The 25,811-nt window shown below is 48.1% G+C and overlaps 1 pseudogene; it reads right to left on the bottom strand.

Annotated features, from left to right (window-relative positions):
- Positions 1 to 191: 191 nt before the first annotated feature.
- On the bottom strand, positions 192 to 16,964 carry LOC125554676 (monosaccharide-sensing protein 2-like; annotated as a pseudogene).
- Between the last annotated feature and the right edge of the window lie 8,847 nt (positions 16,965 to 25,811).

The raw sequence follows: 25,811 nt of genomic DNA, 5'->3' as shown, positions 1-25,811 counted from the left end.
CAATAGGTCTGCCAATATATTCTTCAACAAAAGAAAAGAAAAAAGTGTAGATTTGTACTGGAGAGTAGATTGGTTGTTTGCTTTCTCCTTGACAAAAATGAGTCAGATAATATGACCCTAAAAATAGAAAAGATGGCAAATTAGGCAAAGATTAATATAGTAAACTTATTAATCAGCTGCATGTTCCTTCTTCAGGTGTGTATACCATGTTGGAAATCAGTGCAGTGTGCTCCCAAACCAATAACATAAGAGCAGAGGCAAATGGTTAATGTGAGGTGGAAGAGGATTTCTTGCGCCAAAGATCCCATATTCACTATGGAGGACAAACATATTGTACTCAGGGACAACATTAGGATAGGGGTAGTTACAACTTACAAGGAGAAGATACCTGCATAAATGTACAAAGGTCTTAATCTGGAGTTTTGTGCAGAACATGCAAGAAATCACATCTTCAAAATCATGAGCACAACATGATGAGCTTATTCTCATGTATTTTTTTAGAAATGGAGGAGGACCCCCGGCCTCTGCATCTCGACGATGCATGCAACCACTTTATTAATTATTCACACAAGACCTTACAAAGTCATACAATAGTAAAACTAAAGTCACCGTCTAGGCAACATCTGTCGCTACTCCTATCCAGTTGATGTAGGCATGCTGATAGTCTGAGCCTAATACCAAACAGACCTCGCAGCCAAACCTAACATCTAAGACCTGAGGTCCCAACCAGGACGTCTGCCGGGTATAGGGCATCCACCAGTCCGACGCACTCCTCAACCAGGACGCCTGCCGTGCATGAGGCTGCCGCAGCCACCTGCCACCAATCCATCTTCAGTGCTGTACTGCTGCATCTACCTTGCACGGTCTAGCTGCCGTCAACGCCACCACGACGCCAAACAACGCCACCATCCCGCGCTCGTCCATCATCACACGCCCACCGTCGAGACCCCACTGCTCCATGCCGCTGAGACCCGCCGTTGTCGACGTGCCAGATGCCACGCCAATCCTCCGACGCGGAACACCACCTGATGCCACTGGTCCCATCCCCTCTGCCTGCAGTTCCTCAAACCGAGCACCTAAACGCCCCAGGCGGCGCCTCCAAGAAGGGTATGACAAACGCAGTGCCGCCGCCACCCAATCTAAGGAGATTTAGGGTTTTCACCTGGGCGTGGGGTCGGGGCGGAGGGCAGTGTAACACCCATGATGCGGCTATATCTCCCACGTGTCAGAGCACGACTTAGATGCATAACCGCATTGTAGGCATGTCGCAAGAGGGGTAATCTTTACACATCCCATGTACTGAATAAGAAAGAGGTACAGAGTTGGCTTACAATCGCCACTTCACACAATACATAAATATAACATTACATCATCCAGAATACAATCAAGGTCCGACTACGGAACCAAAATAAAGACAACCCCAAATGCGTAAGATCCCCGATCGCCCCAACTGGGCTCCTCTACCGATCGTCTAGAAAGGAAACATAGTAACGTCCCGAATCCTCGTCGAACTCCCACTTGAGTTCGGTCGCATCCCCTGGAATGGCATCATCGGCACCTGCATTTGGTTTTTGAAGTAATCTGTGAGTCACGGGGACTCAGCAATCTCACACCCTCGCGATCAAGACTATTTAAGCTTATGGGTAGGAAAGGGGTAGTGAGGTGGAGCTACAGCAAGCACTAGCATATATGGTGGCTAACTTACGCAAACGAGAGTGAGAAGAGAAGCAATGAATGGTCGAGAAGCTATAAGTGATCAAGAAGTGATCCTGAAGCTACTTACGTTCAAGCATAACACAAGAACCGTGTTCACTTCTCGGACCCCCGCCGAGAAGATACCATCACGGCTACACACGCGGTTGATGCATTTTAATTAAGTTAAGTGTTAAGTTCTCTACAACCGGACATTGACAAATTCCCATCTGCCCATAACTGCGGGCACGGCTTTCGAAAGTTCAAACCCTACAAGGATGTCCCAACTTAGCCCATCACAAGCTCTCACGGTCAACGAAGGATATTCCTTCTCCCAGGAAGACCCGATCAGACTCGAAATCCCAGTTACAAGACATTTCGACAATGGTAAAACAAGACTAGCAAAGCCGCCCGAATGTTCCGACAAATCCCAATAGGAGCTCCACATATCTCGTTCTCAGGGCACACCGGATGGGCAAGACGTCGGGTTGGCATAGACCCTGGTCGCCCAGGGGGCGTCGGACATCGCCCTGTTTGGACCAACACTTAGAGAAGCACTGGCCTGGGGGGGTTAAAATAAAGATGACCCTCGGGAGCGCGACTCCCAAGGGAAAAGTAGGTGGTGGTGAGGCAAATGGTAAAACCATGGTTGGGCCTTGCTGGAGGAGTTCTATTCAAAGCGAACTGTCAAGGGGTCCCCATAACACCCAACCGCGTAAGGAACGCAAAATCAAGGAACATAACACCGGTATGACGGAAACTAGGGCGGCAAGAGTGGAACAAAACACCAGGCATAAGGCCAAGCATTCCACCCTTTACCAAGTATATAGATGCATTAATTAAATAAGAGATATTGAGATATCCCAACATATCCATGTTCCAAACATGGAACAAACTCCATCTTCACCTGCAACTAACAACGCTATAAGAGGGGCTGAGCAAAGCGGTAACATAGCCAAACAACGGTTTGCTAGGACAAGGTGGGTTAGAGGTTTGACATGGCAATATGGGAGGCATGATATAGCAAGTGGTAGGTATCGCGGCATAGCAAAAGAGAGAGCAACTAGCAAGCAAAGATAGAAGTGATTTCGAGGGTATGATCATCTTGCCCGAGATCCCGCAAGGAAGAAGAAAGAATCCTTGAAGAAGGCAAACGGACGTAGTCGAACGGATCCTCACAAACGCGATGTTATTGGAACTAACCCGAAGAAGCAACACCGGAAAGAGGCAAACAACATAGTAAACAACCATCACATAAGCATGGCATGATGCACAACCAAGTATGATGCATGTCCGGTTTAATGAAGCATGGCATGGCAAAGTGCACAAGCAATCCTACAAATTAAGTGGAGCTCAATATGCAACGAGTTGCATATTGACGGAACACCACATTCAATTATTTAGTTCACTCCCGGTTATGTACCCAACAAAATTAAATGTTCTTAACATGGCAAAAGGTGAAACGTGAGTAAAAAAAATAGAGTTAGGCATTTTAAATGAGGCCGGAAACATCAAACAACAATTCTGGTAAATCCCCACATGTCATTTAGCAATTTCATGCAACAACAAATTTAAACATTTAAATGTTTTTATCATGATGCGAATGACATAAACAAGTTATATGCAACTTCTGAAAATGTTGGCATGAGCATTTGTCATCGTGGCGGAAACGAAAGGGGTGCCACGGCAACGATAACGAAAACGGTGCCACGGCAACTATAACGAAAATGGTGCCACGGCAACATTCCGGTTCCGGTAACTCGATTGAGATACCAATGCAAAGGAGAAGTGTGCGGATGCGTGCAAAAGATGGTGGGGCGCTCCCGGATACCGGGTGTCCCATGAGTCGATGGCGAAATGGGAGTGAGAGACACTACGGACACGATGCAGGCAAAGGGGTGCATCTCATACAACACAAGCAGGCATTCGTTCTCAGATAGTCGTCTCGGGGTTATACCTTTGAAGCGTGCGTTTCCGGACGGTTCAGGTTCGATGTTAGCGGAAATAGTGGTTCCCGGTTTGGAGGGGGACTTGACGAAGCCGAGTCCTTCGGGGTTCAACGGTACAGGTTCACGTTCTTAGTCGCACAAGTTTCCGTAGATGTTCAGGGTCACTCGAGGAACTTGACGTCCATGGAGTCTTCGTAGTTCGACGGTACTTGACGTCCAAGTGGTCTCTGGGGTACTTGGCATTTGTGCTACCCCGGTGTTCGGCGCTTGAAGTTGTACATGGTCCACGAGTCGTCGATCATTCGGGAAGTAGTTTACAGCGATGGTAGTCGAACTTGTTGATCCGAGGGGTACTTGGCGTTTCGTACAGTACTCGACCAAGCATCCGTGTGGTCTTGCCGGTGGTGTACTTGGAGAAACCACGTAGTCGTACACAGGTAGTAGAGGAACTTGACGCATCCAAACGAAGCAACACGAAAGCCTCGGGTCTTGGTGGTCAACGCAGGGAGGCGGGCGACGAAGAGCTTGTTCTCCTCTGCACTGCTTCGATGTAGAGAAACATGAGGTAGAGGCGAGACGGGCAACGCGAGGCGGGGACATATGAGGTAGGCGCGGGATGAGCGGCCTCCTGCTCGTTACAGAGGACGCAGAGGAGATGTGTGCGGCGATGTGATGGCCTAGCTTATTAGGGATGATAGACTACTCATATCAATAAGGAATTCCTTCTTTTCCGGGAGCTCATTCGGACAGAACTCCAAAGTTAAGCGTGCTCAGCTTGGAGTAGTGTCAGGATGGGTGACCGACCGGGAAGTCGCTCCTGGGTGCGCATGAGTGAGGACAAAGTGCGCAGAAAAGACTAGTATTGATCTGTGGGGCCAGTCTAGATCCCGCCAGGAGTAATGACCACCGGCGGGTGTGTCCGGGGCGTTACAAGTTGGTATCAGAGCCGACCCTCGCGGTTACACGGATGGTTGCGGACAGGTGCTTGGTCATGTTGTTCATGACGTTTGTGACCCGTCATGGCACACGACATGGCACATGTACTGGACTGGAAGCACAGACGTATGTGCCAAGAGGGAACGTTCCTGTTGCCCGACGAGGACGTCGGTTCCTCTGAGTGGGGGTGTATGTGATGGCCTGGCTTATTAGGGATGATAGACTACTCATATCAATAAGGAATTCCTTCTTTTCCGGAAGCTCATTCGGACAGAACTCCAAAGTTAAGCGTGCTCAGCTTGGAGTAGTGTCAGGATGGGTGACCGACCGGGAAGTTGCTCCTGGGTGCGCATGAGTGAGGACAAAGTGCGCAGAAAAGACTAGTATTGATTTGTGGGGCCAGTCTAGATCCCGCCAGGAGTAACGACCACCGGCGGGTGTGTTCGGGGCGTTACAGGCGAGGGATTTGGGGACGAGCACTTCGGCGACGGGCGAGCACCGGACCCGGGAGGTCGGGCGCGAGCTTGGGTGGCGGCAGAGGAGGTCCTGTGCTCCGGAGAGGTCGACGGGGAACGATGGGGACTTGCGGGCACGGAGGAGAGGAGCTTGAGGGGAGGCTCGAGCATGAAGGAGCAGGGCGCGGGGACGCGGCAAGCTCTGGCTGGACGAGGGACTCGGCGACGCGGACTTTTGGGGGCGCCGGCGACGGGCGACGTCTGCGGGCGCAGGTGCTCGAGGAGCTCCTCTCCACGGGCGCCTAGGCGACGGGGAGCTTGGTGAGGAGGAGGCGTGGGCGCGTCCTGTGCTGCAGAGGGAGGCGCGCGGGAGGCTGCGAGGAAGAGAGCGAGATGAGGGAGAGAGAGACTGCGAGGGAGATGGGGATCGTGTGCGGTGCTGCGGGAGGGAATGAGAGAACGAGGGGAGTGTCGGTCGACATTAGGGTTAGCGAGGGAGATGGGCCGGGCTGACCTTCGGTGCAGATGGGCCTTAGAGGCTGGCGGCTGCGCATGAGTGAGGACAAAGTGCGCAGAAAAGACTAGTATTGATCTGTGGGGCCAGTCTAGATACCGCCAGGAGTAACGACCACCGGCGGGTGTGTTCGGGGCGTTACAGGCGAGGGATTTGGGGACGAGCACTTCGGCGACGGGCGAGCACCGGACCCGGGAGGTCGGGCACGAGCTTGGGTGGCGGCAGAGGAGGTCCTGTGCTCCGGAGAGGTCGACGGGGAACGATGGGGACTTGCGGGCACGGAGGAGAGGAGCTTGAGGGGAGGCTCGAGCATGAAGGAGCAGGGCGCGGGGACGCGGCAAGCTCTGGCTGGACGAGGGACTCGGCGACGCGGACTTTTGGGGGCGCCGGCGACGGGCGACGTCTGCGGGCGCAGGTGCTCGAGGAGCTCCTCTCCACGGGCGCCTGGGCGACGGGGACCTTGGTGAGGAGGAGGCGCGGGCGCGTCCTGTGCTGCAGAGGGAGGCGCGCGGGAGGCTGCGAGGAAGAGAGCGAGATGAGGGAGAGAGAGACTGCGAGGGAGATGGGGATCGTGTGCGGTGCTGCGGGAGGGAATGAGAGAACGAGGGGAGTGTCGGTCGACATTAGGGTTAGCGAGGGAGATGGGCCGGGCTGACCTTTGGTGCAGATGGGCCTTAGAGGCCGGCGGCTGGGCCTTAGGCCACTTAGGTGGGAGAGGGAAAAGGTCAGGAGGCCTGCTGGCTGTTGGGCTCCTTCTCTCTCTCTTACTCTTTTCAAAACAGAAAAAATAAAGAGAAAGAAAAAGGGAAGAAAAGAAAGGTTAGAGAAAGAGTTTGGGCACGGGGATAGTTTTCACGGACTCGCAAAAATGCGCTGGTTCCAAGAAAATAGAAATGCCAAGATCGAACGATAAGAATTCAAACTCATTTGAATTTAATTCAAATGGATTTGAACTAGGACGAGTTTTTAGGAGTATCCAAAAATGTTGAGAATTTTGGTAGAGCTCCGGAAAATGGTAAAAAAATTATTGGCAAGGCTAGATAGTCAAAACTTGAAGAAGAAAAGGCCAAGGGATTTAATATGGAAGTGGGTTCATGGGTGATTCCAAAACAATGGAATATTTTATAATATCTCCCTAAATATCGGGAGGGTATATTTTAAAGAGAAACCACCATGTGAGTTCCCTCAATTTAAATGGATCGAAGATCCATAGTGTTTATTTAGTTGAGTTGGAAATATTAAAGACATGATGACATGATGCAATGCACATGATGCAATGATGAATGCAACAAGCAAAAACAAATCACACAATGAATCTCGGAAACCCTAGAAGGCATCTGAAGCTCCGGTCTTGGGGCGTCACAACACTCCACCACTACAAGAGGATCTCGTCCCGAGATCTAGGATGGCACCGGAGGGAAACTGAAGAGGAAGAGAAGAGGTAAAGCTAAGTTGCTTCTTTGACAAACGGGTGAAACCAAAGAACCTTGCGAGGTTGAACAAATTCAAAGAAAGAATGCAATGTGGATGAATAATGTTGAAAACACTCCGCTAGAAACGAGGAACAAGGAACATTACTAGAACCTTGTAGGTTGAAATACATAAGAAAAAGAGTTGCAATGTACAAGAAGTACATGCAAGCACTCCAGTTGAAACGAGAATTACAATGAACGATATAGATCAATTACGACAACACTCCGGTTGAGAAGGGAGGTATAACTTGATAAGATGAGAGAACTTGAATGAAGGACACGACACTCCGATTGAAAATGGATAAGAACACGGTGCTCACAACCCGAGAAGATGAGTGAAGATAGCAACATCACAATGCCTCCGGAACAAAAGAATAGAAACTAGATCATTGTAATAAAAGAATGGAGTTGAAAATGCCAACTTCTGCCACAAATGAGCTTGGAAGGCACCCTTACAAGAAGGTTATAACGGAGTTGTTGGAAAACCAACAACGAAAAGAGTAAGCTTGTAGTGGGCTTATGGATAACATCTCAAAACTATGAAGTGAAAATTCTGCCACTAACAGAAACAATAGATTGGATTGATATCAACAAGGAGACGAGAAACTTATTTCACCGGGAGGATAAATAAAGAACTTGGGTCATTTATGAGCACCATAAATAGAAACAATCCTTAGGGAAGGCTTCAGGTGAAACAAGACACAAGATAACTCCAACGAAGAGATTGATGGATTTAAAATATCTCATTCTTGACAACATGTGAATCATGAACCACAGTGGGAAATTATCAAGAATGACATAACACCACCTCAAATGATACGGTAGAAAGAATTGCACTTCGGAATGCAAGAAGAGGAATACTTGATCTCCTCAAAACAAAACATGTGTTTTGCACCACGTTTAATTTTGAGTATAGCTTGGCAGATCTTAACTTCGAGAGAAATCTTGGAGAACAATGAAAAGAATCCTTGACGAACCACGAAGTAGAGCCTCCATGAAGAACTCCAGTAACAAAATGCTGATAAAAAGAAAGAGAAGTTGAAAACACAAGGTGAAGCCTTGTAATTATTTAGATGGATCTTCGTGATGATATAATTGAGAGAGGTTGGAGCTCCGGGAAAAGAAAAGATGAAACAATTGAAACCGAGAATTTGATGAGCCTCCGGAATAAGGAATTAAATTTCCTCTATGAAACAAGAATAATAATTGCATTATTCTTATCCTTCATCAATTAAATTGATGGCACAATGGATTTGGCATACTACTCGTTCTCATTGGAAAGGATTGCGGAAAAATATAGCGCAAACTTGAGAAGTTCTTTGACGAACCACCGGTAGGATTGAAACAACGAATGAATTGATATGATAGCGAACGAAGAGAAATCATTAATGAACCACCATAAGAATTGAAAAAGAAAGTAGCAAAGACACAATTCACCGGGAAGAATTGGAAAACGAAAGAAGATACTTGAGAGAATTTAGATACATAAGAACGAATAGATCACGAGCTGATTCGAGAATATTTGAATGATGCACCGGTAAGATTTGGAGAACGAGAGCTGAAGGCTGGAATGAATAAATCTTCTGAGATGATGGGCTCCGGAGAATCAAACTGACAAAGGTTCCGAAAATGCTCCAGATGGATGAAAAGAATTCGCGCAATCGAAAACAGTTATGAGAGGGTGGCAAGAAGCTAGAACCATGAATCTTCATGAGAACGGAGCAAGATTTAAGAGAAACTCTTCTTCAGTCTTCAAAAGCAGAGAATGACGTTGGGAAACACCACCATGAATTGTTGAGGCACTCCGGAATGGAAATTCGAAAGGTTGAACTAACGATGAAAAGAATTGAAAGATCTTGGAGAAGGCATTTGACTGATGATAACTCATTCTTACGTCAAACTTTGAAATGAATTTGAAAATAACTCCAGAAAAAATTAGAAGAGTCAGGTAAGAACCTGGGAAAAGACCTGTGGGTTAGGGCCCACTCAAAAGATACACCGTTGAACGATTTAAAAGAGAGATTGCGCCAGTTGAATTAAATGGCTTGAAGCTTGAATGAAAGCAGAGTGGAAACATGAATCTTCGAGATATCTTTAGCACTCCGAAACAATTGAATAGCAAGCGGGGAATGATTATGAGGTGCATCGGCATGGGAAAAGCATTTGAAACGAGGAAAATGATGTGATCAACAAATCTTGAATTGACACCACCGGAGAAGAAAGAGAACGAAGAATGATGAACTTGTAGAGCATCTTCATGAGAACCGCCGGGTAAAACATTGAAAGACAAGAATGAAGAGTCTTCACATCCATAAGATGGATACTTGATTCAGGAATCTGAGTCCTTGAAGAAAAAGGGTGGGAGGGAGGGAAAAACAAAGGCAACTTGGAATGGATGAAACAAACACCGTTGAGAAGACTTAGAATTGATCTCGCGAATGTTGGAATGATCGGATCCACTTGAAGAGAAACACACCGATTGAAAAGGATTGGCATGACCATCTCGATGATCGAAAAGGATTAGCACTCCCATAGAAATATGAGAGCATCGCTGAGCAAAAAGGCATGGAATCAACACTTGACTTCGAAGCAACTCGAATACCACAATCAAAACAAAACAAAGGATTGGCTTGCAAAATAAGCGAGAACAAACATATGATAGAGATTTCGTCCGAAGTTTTTGTGGTGGGGCCCACACGGGCTCGATCGTACAGCACCATCATGTACAAGGCAGTGCACATGACATACGAAGCGTCCCCGAGTCAGCATAGCCAAGGACTCTTTAAGACAGAACGAGAACACTGTAAAACCAACCGTGGATAGGCGGACCACTAGACGTTGAACCCCAATCTCATATCATGCATCTGTCGGAAAGATATCCTAGGAGCTACTTGAATTCCCACTTATAAATTCCCGAAACTTTCTGGTTATGCAATCAGGTGTTGGGGATACAGGGGAAGCATAATATCTCACCCAAAACTAGCAAATCCTACATCTAGCTATATCCATCCTTCAACACATAACCAAGAAACCTTCGGAAATCGTTTACCTCAACCTTAGAAAAGAATCCGTTATATGAGTTATGGCAATACTCCCGAACTCCCGCCCCAGTACTAGGTGGCGTCGAGGTTATCTCACCAACAACTGCATAAAAGAGATTTTCGATGTCGGCGAACTCAGGTATTCCAGAACTGCAACGATAAAATTGTGACGACAACACCTCGGATCTCAACTCCCCGGGACAGTGCCACCACCCTAAATGCCAGGAGGCACCAAGAACAATGTTCTCGTCACAAAACCATCAGAACGATTCCAAGATACCCGCGTGATCCTAAAAAAATCGTGAAATTTGAGGAGGGAAGAGTCAAACTCTACGTCAGGAGGCCTCACCAGAGCGACGAAGGGACTGAGGAGTAAAAAGAATCCTACTCTCCGATATATATAATCCTATAAGACTCAAAACATTTTCTTCTAGACTCAACAACGCCAGCGATTCGATCAAGCAGGGGGCTCCTAAGTTGGGGAAGGCTCTGATTACCAACTTGTAACACCCACGATGCGGCTATATCTCCCATGTGTCGGAGCATGACTTAGAGGCATAACCACATTGTAGGCATGTCGCAAGAGGGGTAATCTTTACACATCCCATGTACTGAATAAGAAAGAGGTACAGAGTTGGCTTACAATCGCCACTTCACACAATACATAAATATAGCATTACATCATCCAGAATACAATCAAGGTCCGACTACGGAACCAAAATAAAGACAACCCCAAATGCGTAAGATCCTCGATCGCCCCAACTGGGCTCCACTACTGATCGTCTGGAAAGGAAACATAGTAACGTCCTGAATCCTCGTCGAACTCCCACTTGAGTTCGGTCGCATCCCTTGGAATGGCATCATCGGCACCTGCATATTCTTTTTGAAGTAATCTGTGTGTCACGGGGACTCAGCAATCTCACACCCTCGCGATCAATACTATTTAAGCTTATGGGTAGGAAAGGGGTAGTGAGGTGGAGCTGCAGCAAGCACTAGCATATATGGTGGCCAACTTACGCAAACGAGAGCAAGAAGAGAAGCAATGCACGGTCGAGAAGCTATAAGTGATCAAGAAGTGATCCTGAAGCTACTTATGTTCAAGCATAACACAAGAACCGTGTTCACTTCCCGGACCCCGCCGAGAAGATACCATCACGGCTACACACGCGGTTGATGCATTCTAATTAAGTTAAGTGTCAAGTTCTCTACAACCGAACATTGACAAATTCCCATCTGCCCATAACCGTGGGCACGGATTTTGAAAGGTCAAACCCTGCAGGGGTGTCCCAACTTAGCCCATCACAAGCTCTCATGGTCAATGAAGGATATTCCTTCTCCCAGGAAGAACCGATCAGACTCGGAATCCCAGTTACAAGACATTTCGACAATGGTAAAACAGGACCAGCAAAGCCGCCCGAATGTGCCGACAAATCCCGATAGGAGCTGCACATATCTCGTTCTCAGGGCACATCGGATGGGCAAGACGTCGGGTTGGCATAGACCCTGGTCGCCCAGGGGGCGCCGGACATCGCCCAGTTTGGACCAACACTTAGAGAAGAACTGGCCCAGGAGGGTTAAAATAAAGATGACCCTCGGGAGCGCGACTCCCAAGGGAAAAGTAGGTGGTGGTGAGGCAAATGGTAAAACCAAGGTTGGGCCTTGCTGGAGGAGTTTTATTCAAAGCGAACTGTCAAGGGGTCCCCATAACACCCAACCGCGTAAGGAACGCAAAATCAAGGAACATAACACCGGTATGACGGAAACTAGGGCGGCAAGAGTGGAACGAAACACCAGGCATAAGGCCGAGCCTTCCACCCATTTCCAAGTATATAGATGCATTAATCAAATAAGAGATATTGAGATATCCCAACATATCCATGTTCCAAACATGGAACAAACTCCATCTTCACCTGCAACTAACAACGCTATAAAAGGGGCCGAGCAAAGCGGTAACATAGCCAAACAACGGTTTGCTAGGACAAGGTGCGTTAGAGGTTTGACATGGCAATATGGGAGGCATGATATAGCAAGTGGTAGGTATCGCGGCATAGCAAAAGAGCGAGCAACTAGCAAGCAAAGATAGAAGTGATTTCGAGGGTATGGTCATCTTGCCTGGGATCCCGCAAGGAAGAAGAACGAGTCCTTGAAGAAGGCAAACGGACGTAGTCGAACGGATCCTCACAAACGCGACGTTATTGGAACTAACCTGAAGAAGCAACACCGGAAAGAAGCAAACAACATAGTAAACAACCATCACATAAGCATGGCATGATGCACAACCAAGTATGACGCCTGTCCGGTTTAATGAAGCATGGCATGGCATGGCAAAGTGCACAAGCAATCCTATAAATTAAGTGGAGCTCAATATGCAACTAGTTGCATATTGGCGAAACACCACATTCAATTATTTAGTTCACTCCCGGTTATGTACCCAACAAAATTAAATGTTCTTAACATGGCAAGAGGTGAAACATGAGTAAAAACACAGTTAGGCATTTTAAATGAGGCCGGAAACATCAAACAACAATTCCTGTAAATCCCCACATGTCATTTAGCAATTTGATGCAACAACAAATTTAAACATTTAAATGTTGTTATCATGATGCGAATGACATAAACAAATTATTTGCAACTTCTAAAAATGTTGACATGAGCATTTGTCATCGTGGCGGAAACGAAAGGGGTGCCACGACAACGATAATGAAAACGGTGCCACGACAACGATAACGAAAATGGTGCCACGACAACGTTCCGGTTCCGTAACTCGATTGAGATACCGATGCAAAGGAGAAGTGTGCGGATGCGTGCAAAAGATGGTGGGGCGCTCCCGGATACCGGGTGTCCCATGAGTTGATGGCAAAATGGGAGGGAGAGACACTACGGACACGGTGCAGGCAAAGGGGTGCATCTCATACAACACAAGCAGGCATTTGTTCTCGGACAGTCGTCTCGGGGTTATACCTTTGAAGCGTGCGTTTCTGGACAGTTCAGGTTCGATGTTAGCGGAAATAGTGGTTCCCGGTTTGGAGGGGGACTTGACGAATCCGAGTCCTTCGGGGTTCGACAGTAAAGGTTCACATTCTTAGTCGCACAAGTTTCCGTAGATGTTCAGGGTCACTCGAGGAACTTGACGTCCACGGAGTCTTCGTAGTTCGACGATACTTGACGTCCAAGTGGTCTCTGGGGTACTTGGCATTTGTGCTACCCGGGTGTTCGGCGCTTGAAGTTGTACATGGTCCACGAGTCGTCGATCATTCGGGAAGCAGTTTATGGTGATGGTAGTCGAACTTGCTGATCCGAAGGGTACTTGGCATTTCGTACAGTACTCAGCCAAGAATCCGTGTGGTCTTGCCGGTGGTGTACTTGGAGAAACCACGTAGTCGTACACAAGTAGTAGAGGAACTTCACGCATCCAAACGAAGCAACACGAAAGCCTTGGGTCTTGGTGGTCAACGCAGGGAGGCGGGCGATGAAGAGCTTGTTCTCCTCTGCACTGCTTCAATGTAGAGAAACAGGAGGTAGAGGCGAAATGGGCAACACGAGGCGGGGACAGATGAGGCAGGCGCGGGACGAGCGGCCTCCTGCTCGTTACAGAGGACGCAGAGGAGATGCGCGCGGCGAGGGACTTGGGGACGAGCACTTCGGCCACGGGCGAGCACCGGACCCGGGAGGTCGGGCGCGAGCTCGGGTGGCGGCAGAGGAGGTCATGTGCTCCGGTGAGGTCGACGGGGAACGACAGGGACTTGCGGGCGCGGAGGTAGAGGAGCTCGAGGGGACGCTCGGGCATGAAGGAGCAGGGCGCGGGGATGCGGTGAGCTCCGGCTGGACGAGGGACTCGGCGACGCGGACTTGGGGGCACCAGCGATGGGCGACGTCTGCGGACGCAGGTGCTCGAGGAGCTCCTCTCCTCGGGCGCCTGGGCGACGGGAGCTTGGTGAGGAGGAGGCGCGGGCGCGTCCTGTGCCGCAGAGGGAGGCGCACGGGAGGCTGCAAGGAAGAGAGCGAGATGAGGGAGAGAGAGACTGCGAGGGAGATGGGGATCGTGTGTGGCGCTGCGGGAGGGAACGAGAGAACAAGGGGAGTGGGGTTCGGTCGACATTAGGGTTAGCGAGCGAGATGGGCCGGGCTGACCTTCGGTGCAGATGGGCCTTAGAGGCCGGCGGCTGGGCCTTAGGCCACTTAGGTGGGTAGAGGGAAAAGGTCAGGAGGCCTGCTGGCTGTTGGGCTCCTTCTCTCTCTCTCTCTCTTACTCTTTTCAAAACAGAAAAAAATAAAGAGAAAGAAAAAGGGAAGAAAAGAAAGGTTAGAGAAAGAGTTTGGGCACAGGAATAATTTTCTCGGACTCTCAAAAGTGCGCTTGTTCCAAGAAAATAGAAATGGGCAAGATCGAACGATAAGAATTCAAACTCATTTGAATTTAATTCAAATGGATTTGAACTAGGACGAGGTTTTAGGAGTATCCAAAAATGTTGAGAATTTTGGTAGAGCTCCGGAAAATGGTAAAAGAATTATTGGCAAGGCTAGAGAGTCAAAACTTGAAGAAGAAATGGAGAAGGGATTTAATATGCAAGTTGGTTCATGGGTGATTCCAAAACAATGGAATATTTTATAATATCTCCCTAAATATCGGGAGGGTATGTTTTAAAGATAAACCACCATGTGAGTTCCCTCAATTTAAATGGATCGAAGATCCATACGGTTTATTTAGTTGAGTTGGAAAGATTAAAGACATGATGACATGATGCAATGCACATGATGCAATGATGAATGCAACAAGCAAAAACAAATCACACAACGAATCTCGGAAACCCTGGAAGGCATCTGAAGCTCCGGTCTTGGGTTGTCACTGGCAGGGACCTCAACGGCGCCTGCAAGTAGGAGAACAACGACCCTGGTCATCGCCATCATCAGGATGAACGAGTCATCCAGAGTTTCCTCCGGTTTGATGTCACCTCTACCAGCCCCCGCAAACGTACCGAGGCCGACGACCACGATCGTAAGCCACCAAGTGCAGCGGGAGAGAGCCTGCAGCACGGAGGAGATCGACCGGCGACTCATCGCCCACGCGGTCAAGACGCCGTCCATCCACCCTCCCCCCCGCGCGCGAACGTCACCAGCCGAGGGCACCATCGTCATGCCTAACGGGGCCGCCACCCCTGGTCCAGGTTCCTCCACAAAGGCCGGGGAGGCGAGATCCGCCGCGAGCGATGAGATCCGGCACCGTGCGACCGACGCCGTTGACCATGCCCGCCGTCGACCGATCCTGCCGCCACCAGGAGCCCACACGCTGCTGGGAGTCCCACACCCATGGATTTGGGCACCCGTGCATCGCGGCCAGTCCGTCGCCTCCGAGATCTGCCACACCGTCGGGAGGGCCGCACCCCACAGATCTGGACGCCCGCGCCATCACGGATCCGGGAATGGGAGGAGAGACCCTCCGCCGCCGCCGTCGCACGCACGGGCTTTGCCCGACGCCGACCATCAGCAGCGGCGGAGGGGGAGAAGGGTGCTGGAGGGACTAGGCGGCGGCGGCGGAGCCCTCCCAAGTCGACCACGGGGAGGCGACGCGAGAGTGAGCAAAATTTGTTTAGATTGAGGCACAAAAGACTATCCTATATCGATGCCTTAAAAATTGGGGGAGAATTTCACTTCCCCGGCCTCTGCACCGACTAAGGATGCATACAACCATTTTAGTATGAGTATCAAGATAAACGTGGTCCTCAGAATTTTTTGGAAATGAGTATCAAGATATTTTGGGATAAGTGGTTCCACCAAATACCAAACTTGATCCTCAATAAACGGGGGAAACCCCTGTGCATCACCTGTCAATTCTAGGAATTGAACTCGGGTCGTTAGGCTACACAACCGCATGCCCAACCACTGAGCCAAGGCTCTCTTTGCAATGCAGACAGAAACGATCGCCAATATTGATAAGTTTATTTGTAAAGTTGTCAGTAGAAAACATATTGAAGGTGACATGGAGATGGCAACTATGTTAATTTCAAAGAACTGTCGGAATCTCAACAATAGTACTATCTGATAGTTAAACAACAATAAATCATGAATTTACTAACAGTTTTCTAATTGTAAACATTTATGTTTGATGTTCAAGTAGTCTCAGAGTTAACCTTCATCCGCAAATATCCATCAGCATCATTGAAGCAGTTATACAAGACAGCATGAGCAAAGCATTAAGGGCACTTAGGAGGATTGCAGTTGAATGAGAGCCAAGTCCAATGTCTGAAAACAAATTAACTACTCCAACTTGTTCAAGAATCCAAGGTTTGTAAGTGTAACGGACAAGGCCATTGATTCCTGCAGACTACATTTTCAAGAGAGGGCAAACAGTAAGCAAGCTATTAGCGCAACTGGTAAGATGTTCAGTTGATACTGCAGGACTGTGAGCTAAGCTTCCTGTTCAAACTATGTACATAGACACGTGTGGGTGACAGAGAGAACTGTACATCCTGAAGTTCTTGAATTACACTCCACTTAGGCCTTATATTAGCCGTTTCAAATAGCTGGACAATTTGTTGGCTGGATAGATGTCTCCTTGTGCTTTCCACATCATGAAGTGCAGGCTGATGTGATAACAATGCTGCTTCATGGATTTCTTCTTCTTCTTGTTGTTCTTCTTCTTCTTCTTCTTCTTCAATCTCATGATCATCTAAAGAAGCCATAAAATCTTGCACAAGTCCTGTTGTGCCATGCCTTCTTAAATATGAAGAAATCCCTTCACATGTAAAGGGTGCATTTGTATCATATCCTTCCGCAGTTGCCGCCTGAGAAAGCAGAGAAGCATGTAAACCATCTCCATTATTGCCTTCGTCAGCAGGACAAGCCTCCCTAATCTGTTGAGCACTGACATCCTCCCCCACATGCCCATTCACCAGTTCATGTTCCATAAAATTGTACTCTCTCCGTTCCGAATTACTTGTCATAGGTATGGATGTATCTGTAACAGAATATGACCGGGCTGCAATTGCACGCCTCGATGGTTTAAATTGATCGGTATATATACATGGGCTGGAAGAGTTACAAACTTGCAGTACAAGTTAATCTAGGTCGGTTTGAATTAAACATGGTAACCAATGATGTGGGTTGATCTGCTATTTGTATTTGATCTAGAAGCTTATTCGTAGAGTCATCTAACACGCCCCCGCAGTCTGAACTAGGAGGCAAACCGTTGCTGATGTGAAGACTGGACCTGAACTCCAAAAACAAAGGCGTTGGTAGTCCTTTCGTGAAGATATATGTCAATTGTGAGCTAGATGGAACATGAAGAACACGTAGGGCACTGATGGAAACTTTCTCCCGAACGAAGTGAATATCCAACTCTATATGTTTTGTCCGTCAGTGTTGCACTGGATTGGATGACATGTAGACTGCAGAAATGTTGTCACAGTAGACAATAGTAGCAGTAGCAATAGGGCAGCCTAACTCGAGTAGAAGATGACGAATCCAACAAGTCTCGGCTACTGCATGAGCAATAGCACGATATTCAGCTTCGGCGCTGCTGCGAGAGACAGCTGGTTGATGACGTGACGACCATGAAATTAAATTATCTCCAAGAAATACACAGAACCCAGAAGTAGAGCGGCGAGTATCCGGACATCCAGCCCAATCAGCATCCGAATGGGCAACAAGATTATGATTAGAGGACTACTAAAGTGTAAGACCGAGATCAAGTGTCCCTTTGAGATAGCGAAGAATATGCTTGATAAGAAGAAAATGCGGCTCACGTGGATCATGCATGTGAAGGCACACCTGTTGCACAGCATAAGAGCTCTCTGGTCGTGTGAGAGTGATATATTATAGAGCGCCAGCGAGACTACGATACTGAAAAAAATTAGAAACTGGAGAACCAACAGTGGCGGAGAGTTTGGATTTTGTGTTAATAGGAGTAGAAGCAGGATGCCAATCATGCATGCCAGCACGAGAAAGAATATCAACGATGTATTGACGTTGTGAGAGATGAAGAGTGGAAGAAGTACGAGTAACAGATATACCAAGAAAATGATGAATAGGACCAAGGTCTTTCATAGAGAATTCCGTGCTAAGCTTTTGAATGATGGTTTTAAGAGTAGTAGAAGATGAAGCAGTGAGAATAATATCATCGACATAAAGAAGTAAATAGGCGATGTGGTTACCGTGATGAAAAATAAAGAGAGAGGCAGCAAACTTAGATTCAAGAAAGCCAATAGAACGAGCATAAGAGGAAAATCGTTGAAACCATGCACGTGGAGCTTGTTTAAGACCATGAAGTGATTTTGAAGACGACATGCATGTTTGGGAAAACAAGCATCAATGAATCTAGAAGGTTGTTCACTATATACTTCTTCATCAAGATTGCCGTGCATAAACGCATTCTTAACATCAAGTTGATGGATAGACCAGGATTTAGCTAGGGCGAGAGAGAGGGCAATGCGTATAGTTGATGGCTTGACAACCAGGCTAAATGTCTCAGCAAAGTCAACACCAGGCTGTTGTGTGAAGCCTCAGACAACCCAACGTGCCTTGTGACGAGCTAAATAGCCATCAGAATTATATTTGTGGCAAAACATCCATTTTTCACTAACAATGTTGGCTCCTGGAGGGGGAAGCACAAGAGTCCATGTGCCATTATGAAGAAGTGCATCATATTCATCCTGCATAGCCTAGCGCCAAGCGGGGTCGCGCAAGGCAATGAGATAGTTGTGAGGGATTGGAGAGGAAACATTAGCGGTGAGATTTAGACGATCAATGGGTGGTGGTAGGCGGCCAGTGACACTACGAGTACAGTGAAGAATAGGTGACGGAACCAAGATGTTGGTCGGTTATGGTGAGGACTCGGGAGAGGGAGGAGGCTGTACTGCCGGCGAGAGAGGTGGCGAAGGGGGCTGGGAGGGAGATGGCGAGGAGGGTTGTTCAGGTGGGGATGCTGTCATGGCAGAAGATGAGGTAGGGGCTTCCATGACAGGATGTGGTGTCGTGGCAGGAGGATGGTGGGTCGTGGTAGGAATCAGTGATGCCGCGACTTAAGTCTGCGGATCAAAGATGTCAAGTTGAGTAGAGGGTGTCGGGATGGGAGGTGGGGCATATGGAAATGTAGTTTCATCAAAGGTGACATGCCGAGAGATGATGATGCGGCGAGTGGTGAGGTCGAGGCAGCGGTAACCACGATGTCGAGAGGGATAACCAAGAAATATACAGTGGGCAGCACGTGGCGCGAGTTTATGTGGTACAGTGGAGGATGTGTTGGGATAGCATAAACAACCAAACACACGGAGATCATTGTATCGGGGATGCCGACCATGTAAGAGAAAGAAAGGGGAAGAGTAGGAGGGTGGAGTGGTATGTCGTGTGTTTATGAGATAGGTAGCAGTGTGTAAAGCTTCAGCCCAAAACAATGATGGAAGAGATGCTTGGAAGAGAAGAGTACCTACGACATCATTTGTTGTACGAATGGCACGCTCCGCCTTGCCATTTTGTTGAGACGTATAGGGGCATGAGAAGCAGAAAATAATACCATGCGTTATACAAAATTTGTCAAGTTTAGTGTTATCGAATTCACGACCATTGTCGCACTGGACCGAGAGTTGAAACTGGGTTGAGGCATTGGCATGAAAGGCAACAAAGGTGGCATAAACATCAGACTTCTTGCAAAGAGGAAAACTACATAAATAATGAGTGAAATCATCGACTATAATTATGTAGTAGCAATAGCCAGTCGTGCTGGGCACATGAGAGGTCCAAAGATCACAATGTATGCATTCAAAAGGACGAATTATAGAAGACTGAGATGAATAAAACAAAGACTGAACATGTTTTCCTAATTGACAAGCATGACATAATGTATTGTGGCCTTTATTGTAGGGGATATGCTGAAGTTGATGAAGACGCGGCATGGTGGGGGACCCGGGATGACCGAGACGACGATGCCATAGATCGGATGAAGGTGTGGTGGTGACAACTTGGGCTTCATGCGTGGATGGGCAGACTGGATAGAGAGGACCAGAGCTATTGCATCGAAGAATCATGGTCTTGGTGAGAATATCCTTCATAGAAAAACCATAAGGATCAAATTCAATTGAACAAAAGTTGTCAGTTGTGAATTGACGAACGAAAACTAGATTTTTGATAATCTGTGGGACAATTAGAATATTATGTAGATGAAGAGGTATAGAAGTGCTAGTGAGTGCATATGATCTGATGTGTGTAATTGGGAGGGTTGCACCATTACCAACAGTGACAGATTGAGAAGAATAAGAAGGTTGAATATAGTCGAAGTTACCATGATCGGATGCCATATGAGAGGATGCCCCGGAGTCCATATATCACTCATGTGTGACAAGAATCTGCATATTGTTGAGAGTCGCAAGGAGAGCTGGGTCCACTGTCGAGTTGTGAGCTGAGTTCATGGTGGAAGCTTGGCCGTATGCATGGTAAGCTTGCAGAGCAGTGCTAGGACGAGGGCCAAGGAGACCTGAAGATGGTGCATGCCAAGCACGAGACTGCCAGGGGGCCGACAGCTGCTGCCAGGGAGCCAGTTATTGGTGTTGTTGAAGGAGATTAGTCCTCGTCGGAGCGCCGGTCCACGGATTAAACTGCCATCGATTGTCACGACCGCGACCACGTCCACCGCGGCCACTACCACGTCCGTGTCCACCGCCGTGGTTGGAGAAGTTGTTGTTGTAGCCGGAGAAGCCTGCCCCGTGTCCAACGGAGCACTCGCCCCCAGAGTCTGATGGCGGAGTGGCTCGCTCACCACCCGCGCTAGGGATGATGCTGTTGCAGCTCGCCCACAGAGCAGTGGAGATGGCGTTCTTGGCATCGGTATTTTTCCGCGTCTCTTCCAAAATAAGTGCCAATCGTGTCTGAAGAAACATGGGGAAAGGCACCTGGAACGGGAGAAAGGATCGGAGATGCGCGCAGCCATCGTTGAGCCCACGCAGGATGGTGAGGACCAGCGTCTCGTCGCTGATCGTCTGACCAACGTCGGTAAGAGAGTCGGCGAGAGCTTTGAGCTTGGCGCAGTAGTCGCTGATGTTCTGGTCGCCCTATGGAGTGTTCCCGAACTCCGCCTACAGTTGGATCGCCCGATGCTTTTTGTTGTCGCGAAAGAGGTTCTCGATGGCATCCTAGATTGTCTGCGCTGTGGAGTCGGGACGCATGACAATGCCTAAGAGGTCGGTGGAGATGGAGCCATATATTCGCGAGAGACCCGTGAAGTCGTCGCGGCCCCAATCTGAAGACAGCGACGTGTCAGAAGGAGTAGCTTCGGTGTCGCCGAGAACATGGGCTGTTAAGCCATAGCGGCCGAGGGCAATGATGAACAGCTCACGCCAATTGGTGTAGTGATGCGTTGAGATCTAGGGTTATTGGGACGTGGAGCTTGATATAAGTAGCATAGTTTGAGGGGCTGGGAGCTGGTTGTGGTGGTGTAGCGGCTGTACTCTTACTTTTCTCGGTGTCGTCGGTAACTTGGCGGGAGAGCGCCGCCTCACGAGCATCGAGCACTTCGGCGCGCTGGCGGAGCTCTTTCTCTTTGGCTTGAATTTTGTCGGGAGTCATGGTGGAGATCGGCTTGGATTGGAGGAGGAATAAGTCTGGGTTTGGAGAGGAAGGAGGCCAAGGATCGAACTTTACGCTGATACCATGTAACAGAATATGATCGGGCTGCAATTGCACACCTCGATGATTTACATTGATCGTATATATACATGGGCTGGAAGAGTTACAAACTTGTAGTACAAGTTAATCTAGGTCGGTTTGAATTAAACATGGTAACCAATGACGTGGGTTGATCTGCTTCTTGTATTTGATCTGGAAGCTTATTCGTAGAGTCATCTAACTGGATCTAGATGTATTTTAGTTATAGATACATCCATTTCTCCGACGAGTAATTTGGAACGGAGGGAGTAACTGCTCAAGGCAGGGATGAAATTGTTTCACACACCTCCTGTTTCTGACATATTCTCATGGATGCTTCCAAGAAGATCAACTAGTGGATCTGAAAGGTGCCAATACAAGCTACTATAACGTGAAAGCTGGCTGGTACTAGTTTGAAGAAAACTTTGACCTTGAGCTCACGCTGCAGGTGGGGTGGGAATAAGTGGGACTAAGAATCCCATCCCACTTAAATTGCATTAGTGGACTCCCACTGGACAGGTAAAATATTAAGTGGGCTAACCCTATTAGCCCATTGGAACCCACCCTAACCCACTTGTTACGAGAGGATAGAGCAAGCCGCCCGAGCGCACAGAGGCGGTGGCGGCGGCGCTCCACTTCGCCGCCGATGAACCCCCGTCCGATGCCGCCACCGATGGACTCCCGTTGCCATCGCTGATGCACGCCGCCGCCACATCCCCTTCTCTTTCGCCCGCCTCACAACAAACTGACGGGCCTATCAAGTACGACGAAGTGCTTGATGCTTCTCGGGACCTCATTGAGGGAGTCCTAGATTAGGGGGTCCCCGGGTGTCCGGGCTATGTAACATGGGCCGGACTAATGGGCCGCGAAGATACAAGATAGAAGACTTCCCCACGTGTCCGGATGGGACTATCCTTAACGTGGATGGCAAACTTGGCGTTCGGATATGAAGATTCCTTTCTATGTACACCGACTTTGTACAACCCTTGGCCCCTCCGGTGTCTAGATAAACCGAAGGGCTTTAGTCCGTAGAGGCAATCATAATCATACAGGCTAGACATCTAGGGTTTAGCCATTACGATCTCGTGGTAGATCAACTCTTGTAACCCCTATACTCATCAAAGTCAATGAAGCAGGACGTAGGGTTTTACCTCCATCAAGAGGGCCCAAACCTGGGTAAACATCGTGTCCCCTGCTTCCTGTTACCTTCGATCCTTAGACGCATAGTTCGTGACCCCCTACCCGAGATCTGCTGGTTTTGACACCGACATTGGTGCTTTCATTGAGAGCTCCTCTGTGCTATTGACAAAGGATTCGATGGAACTTTCGATCAATAATGATACTGTTTCGGGGGAGATTTCCCCAGAGGCCAAATTTTCGTATTCGGCGGCTTCGCGCTGCGTGCCAACTCGATTGGCCACCTCAAGCAGATCGACAGCTACGCCCCTGGTCATCAGATTGGTTTCGGGAACTTAAACTATGTCGCTGATACCCGAGGATATTTGATCTTCAAAGGGTTAGCAGCTCCAATTTCCGCCCTGGCCTTAGATCCAGAGTAGGCCAACAGGTCTAAAGACGGGAGTCTAGAGCACGCTGGAGTCTTTGCACTTATGGAGCTTGCTGCTGAAGAAGCACCGGACACTTTGCCGGACTCTAGGACCAAACTCCCGAGGTCCGTGTCCGAGCGCCGCCAGGAGATTCCGACTCCGGACAGCCCCACGGACTCTCATTTCTCTGTCCAACCCTCACCTTTAAACGAGGCCCTGGACTTAATGCGATCACTCGCCATTAGGGAAGGATCACTTCTGAACTACGCCCATCCCAGACTAGGGGCTGAGAGCGGGGAATTTTACGTCCCACCCACCACCCACTTCATAGCCACTGTCGAGGATCTAACCGACATGCTGGATTACGCCTCCGAAGACATCGACGGTATGGACGATCATGCCGGAGACGAACAGTCCAAAACCCTCCGTTTACTGGACGGTGGACGGCCACCTCCACATACGACGTGTACAAGGTGGACACACCCAAAGAGGATGGCAACGATGACAAGGAGAATCCGGTTGAGGATAAGCCTGCCGAAGCACCCCCAAAACATCAACGTCAGCGGCGCCACTCAAAATCGCGTCGCCAAAAAGACAACAATACTGGCACCAAAGAGAATAACACTCCAGAAAACGGCGAAGACCCACTGGTGCGCATCGGTCCAAAACAAACGGTTTTTAACCCCTTTACGTCGAGTGTGTGCGATAGGGTGTCCTTCCCACATGACCCATAAATCGTCGGGGATAGGCCCTCCTGGGTCCCAGGCTGGGGCCGTGTGCGATTGGGCGAGGCACCGAAACCCAATCATTTCCATAGGTATGTACATCCCAGACAGTAATCCAAGAAAATCATTTCCGTAGGTATGTACATCCCACACGATAATCCGAGAAAATCATTTCCGTAGGTATGTACATCCCACACAGTGAATCCCAAAAAAACATTTCCGTTCATATGTATATCACACACAGTCAATCCAAGGAATACGTTTCCGTTCTTATGTACATCCCACACAATCAACCAGGGAAAACGTTTCCATTCGGACATACATCCTACATAGTTTTATGGGTATGCTCATGTCTGAAAGGTGTAACTATCACACACAGTCTTCCTTGGTTAACCGTTTGCTTTTATCAACTATATCACACACGATTTGATGAAGAAAACTGTGTGGCATTGGGCTATCCATCGCAAGCGCTTTTACTCCTAGAATCGTTTGCAAAGATCCATGACTCATTTAGCAGGTTTATTAGTTTACAATTAATAATTCTAGTATTACACAAATTCACATTTCATATCGAATAGCTGTTTGCCAATTTCATATCAGGCACATAAATATATTATAACATCACAGTACGGTAGCTACATGAAAACAGCACAGTACAACATATAGCTAGTTCAACTTCATAAGAACAATATATTCATTTCCCTAATCGAGATCATCCAGGCTCATCTTATCCACCTCTGCTTTTAGTTCAGTAAGAACCCGTTTTGCACGGGCCAACTGGGAAAGTGCCTCCTCCTTCACCAACACCATCTTAGCAAAGTCCGATTTAAAAAACCTGAGCTCATTCTCCACCTTCAACTTTTTATCCCACATCTTGAAATATGCTTCAGCGTTAACAAGACTTTATCTAAGCCTACATGTGTTTTCTTCCTCATACATGCTCCAGAGCTTCGTTAGGCACATCTTCAAAGACTGTGGCCATTCTTGATCAACCCACTCCAAGTAAGAACACTTCCGTTCATCCTATAATATTTAAAACTAGATCAGTAACAGTTGTAGGGGAAATGGGTTTATAGCAACATAGAAAATCACCAAGGCTTATTTTGAAAAACTGAAGAAACATGTTAATTATGACATATCTTCTCAAAAAGATCAATGTGCAAATGAAATAATTGGTACTGAGACAACAACCAAATTTTGGAACATCCGAAGCTATAATTAACTACAACGACGCTACAAGTTCTTACTCATGTACAATAAATAACAAATTGAACATTTTATGAGGAAGGTAAATATAACTGCAACAGCATAGCGACAGTGTTTGGATGACAGCAAATTGATACTAATAGGTGTGTACACGCACAAATTTAGTAACATAGAATGCCAAAACTGGGGTAAAGACAACTGTTCCTACATCTTGCACCGGTGCCCTGCACTGGCGAGCCGATGCAGCGGAAAAAAATAGGGGACCCGGACTCCAGAGCACGTAGTTGCTCCGATGCCCACTTCCTTCGTGCCATAAAGATTTAGTATTTTACTGCTTGGCTGCTTGGATGTGCGGACCAAAGTTGGTTGCACAAACTGCTGGGAGCACCTCGGCCTCGACGGGCCGTGGCGCCTGCTCGTTTTCCTCGTCGACGAGGATGATGGCAGAGGCGGTGCTTTGGTGGGTTGGGATGCTTGGAAAAGGTGGATGTGCTACAGCCTGCGCTTGTCGCCTTCGTGCGTCGCACGCCCTGTATGCGCAATATAGCAGGGTGGCGGGAAACAGGCAAGGAAATGGTGGGAAACGGTGGCGTGTTCATAATACACCATCAATTAATGGAAACTTAGCATTGAGCTAGCACAA

This window comes from Triticum urartu, chromosome 4A (assembly GCF_056163025.1).
Source record: "Triticum urartu cultivar PI428250 chromosome 4A, HENAU_Tu73, whole genome shotgun sequence".
In the NCBI taxonomy this organism is placed as follows: domain Eukaryota; kingdom Viridiplantae; phylum Streptophyta; class Magnoliopsida; order Poales; family Poaceae; genus Triticum; species Triticum urartu.
Note: the sequence above shows the minus strand (reverse complement) of the source record. Positions and strands in the feature narration are given on the sequence as shown.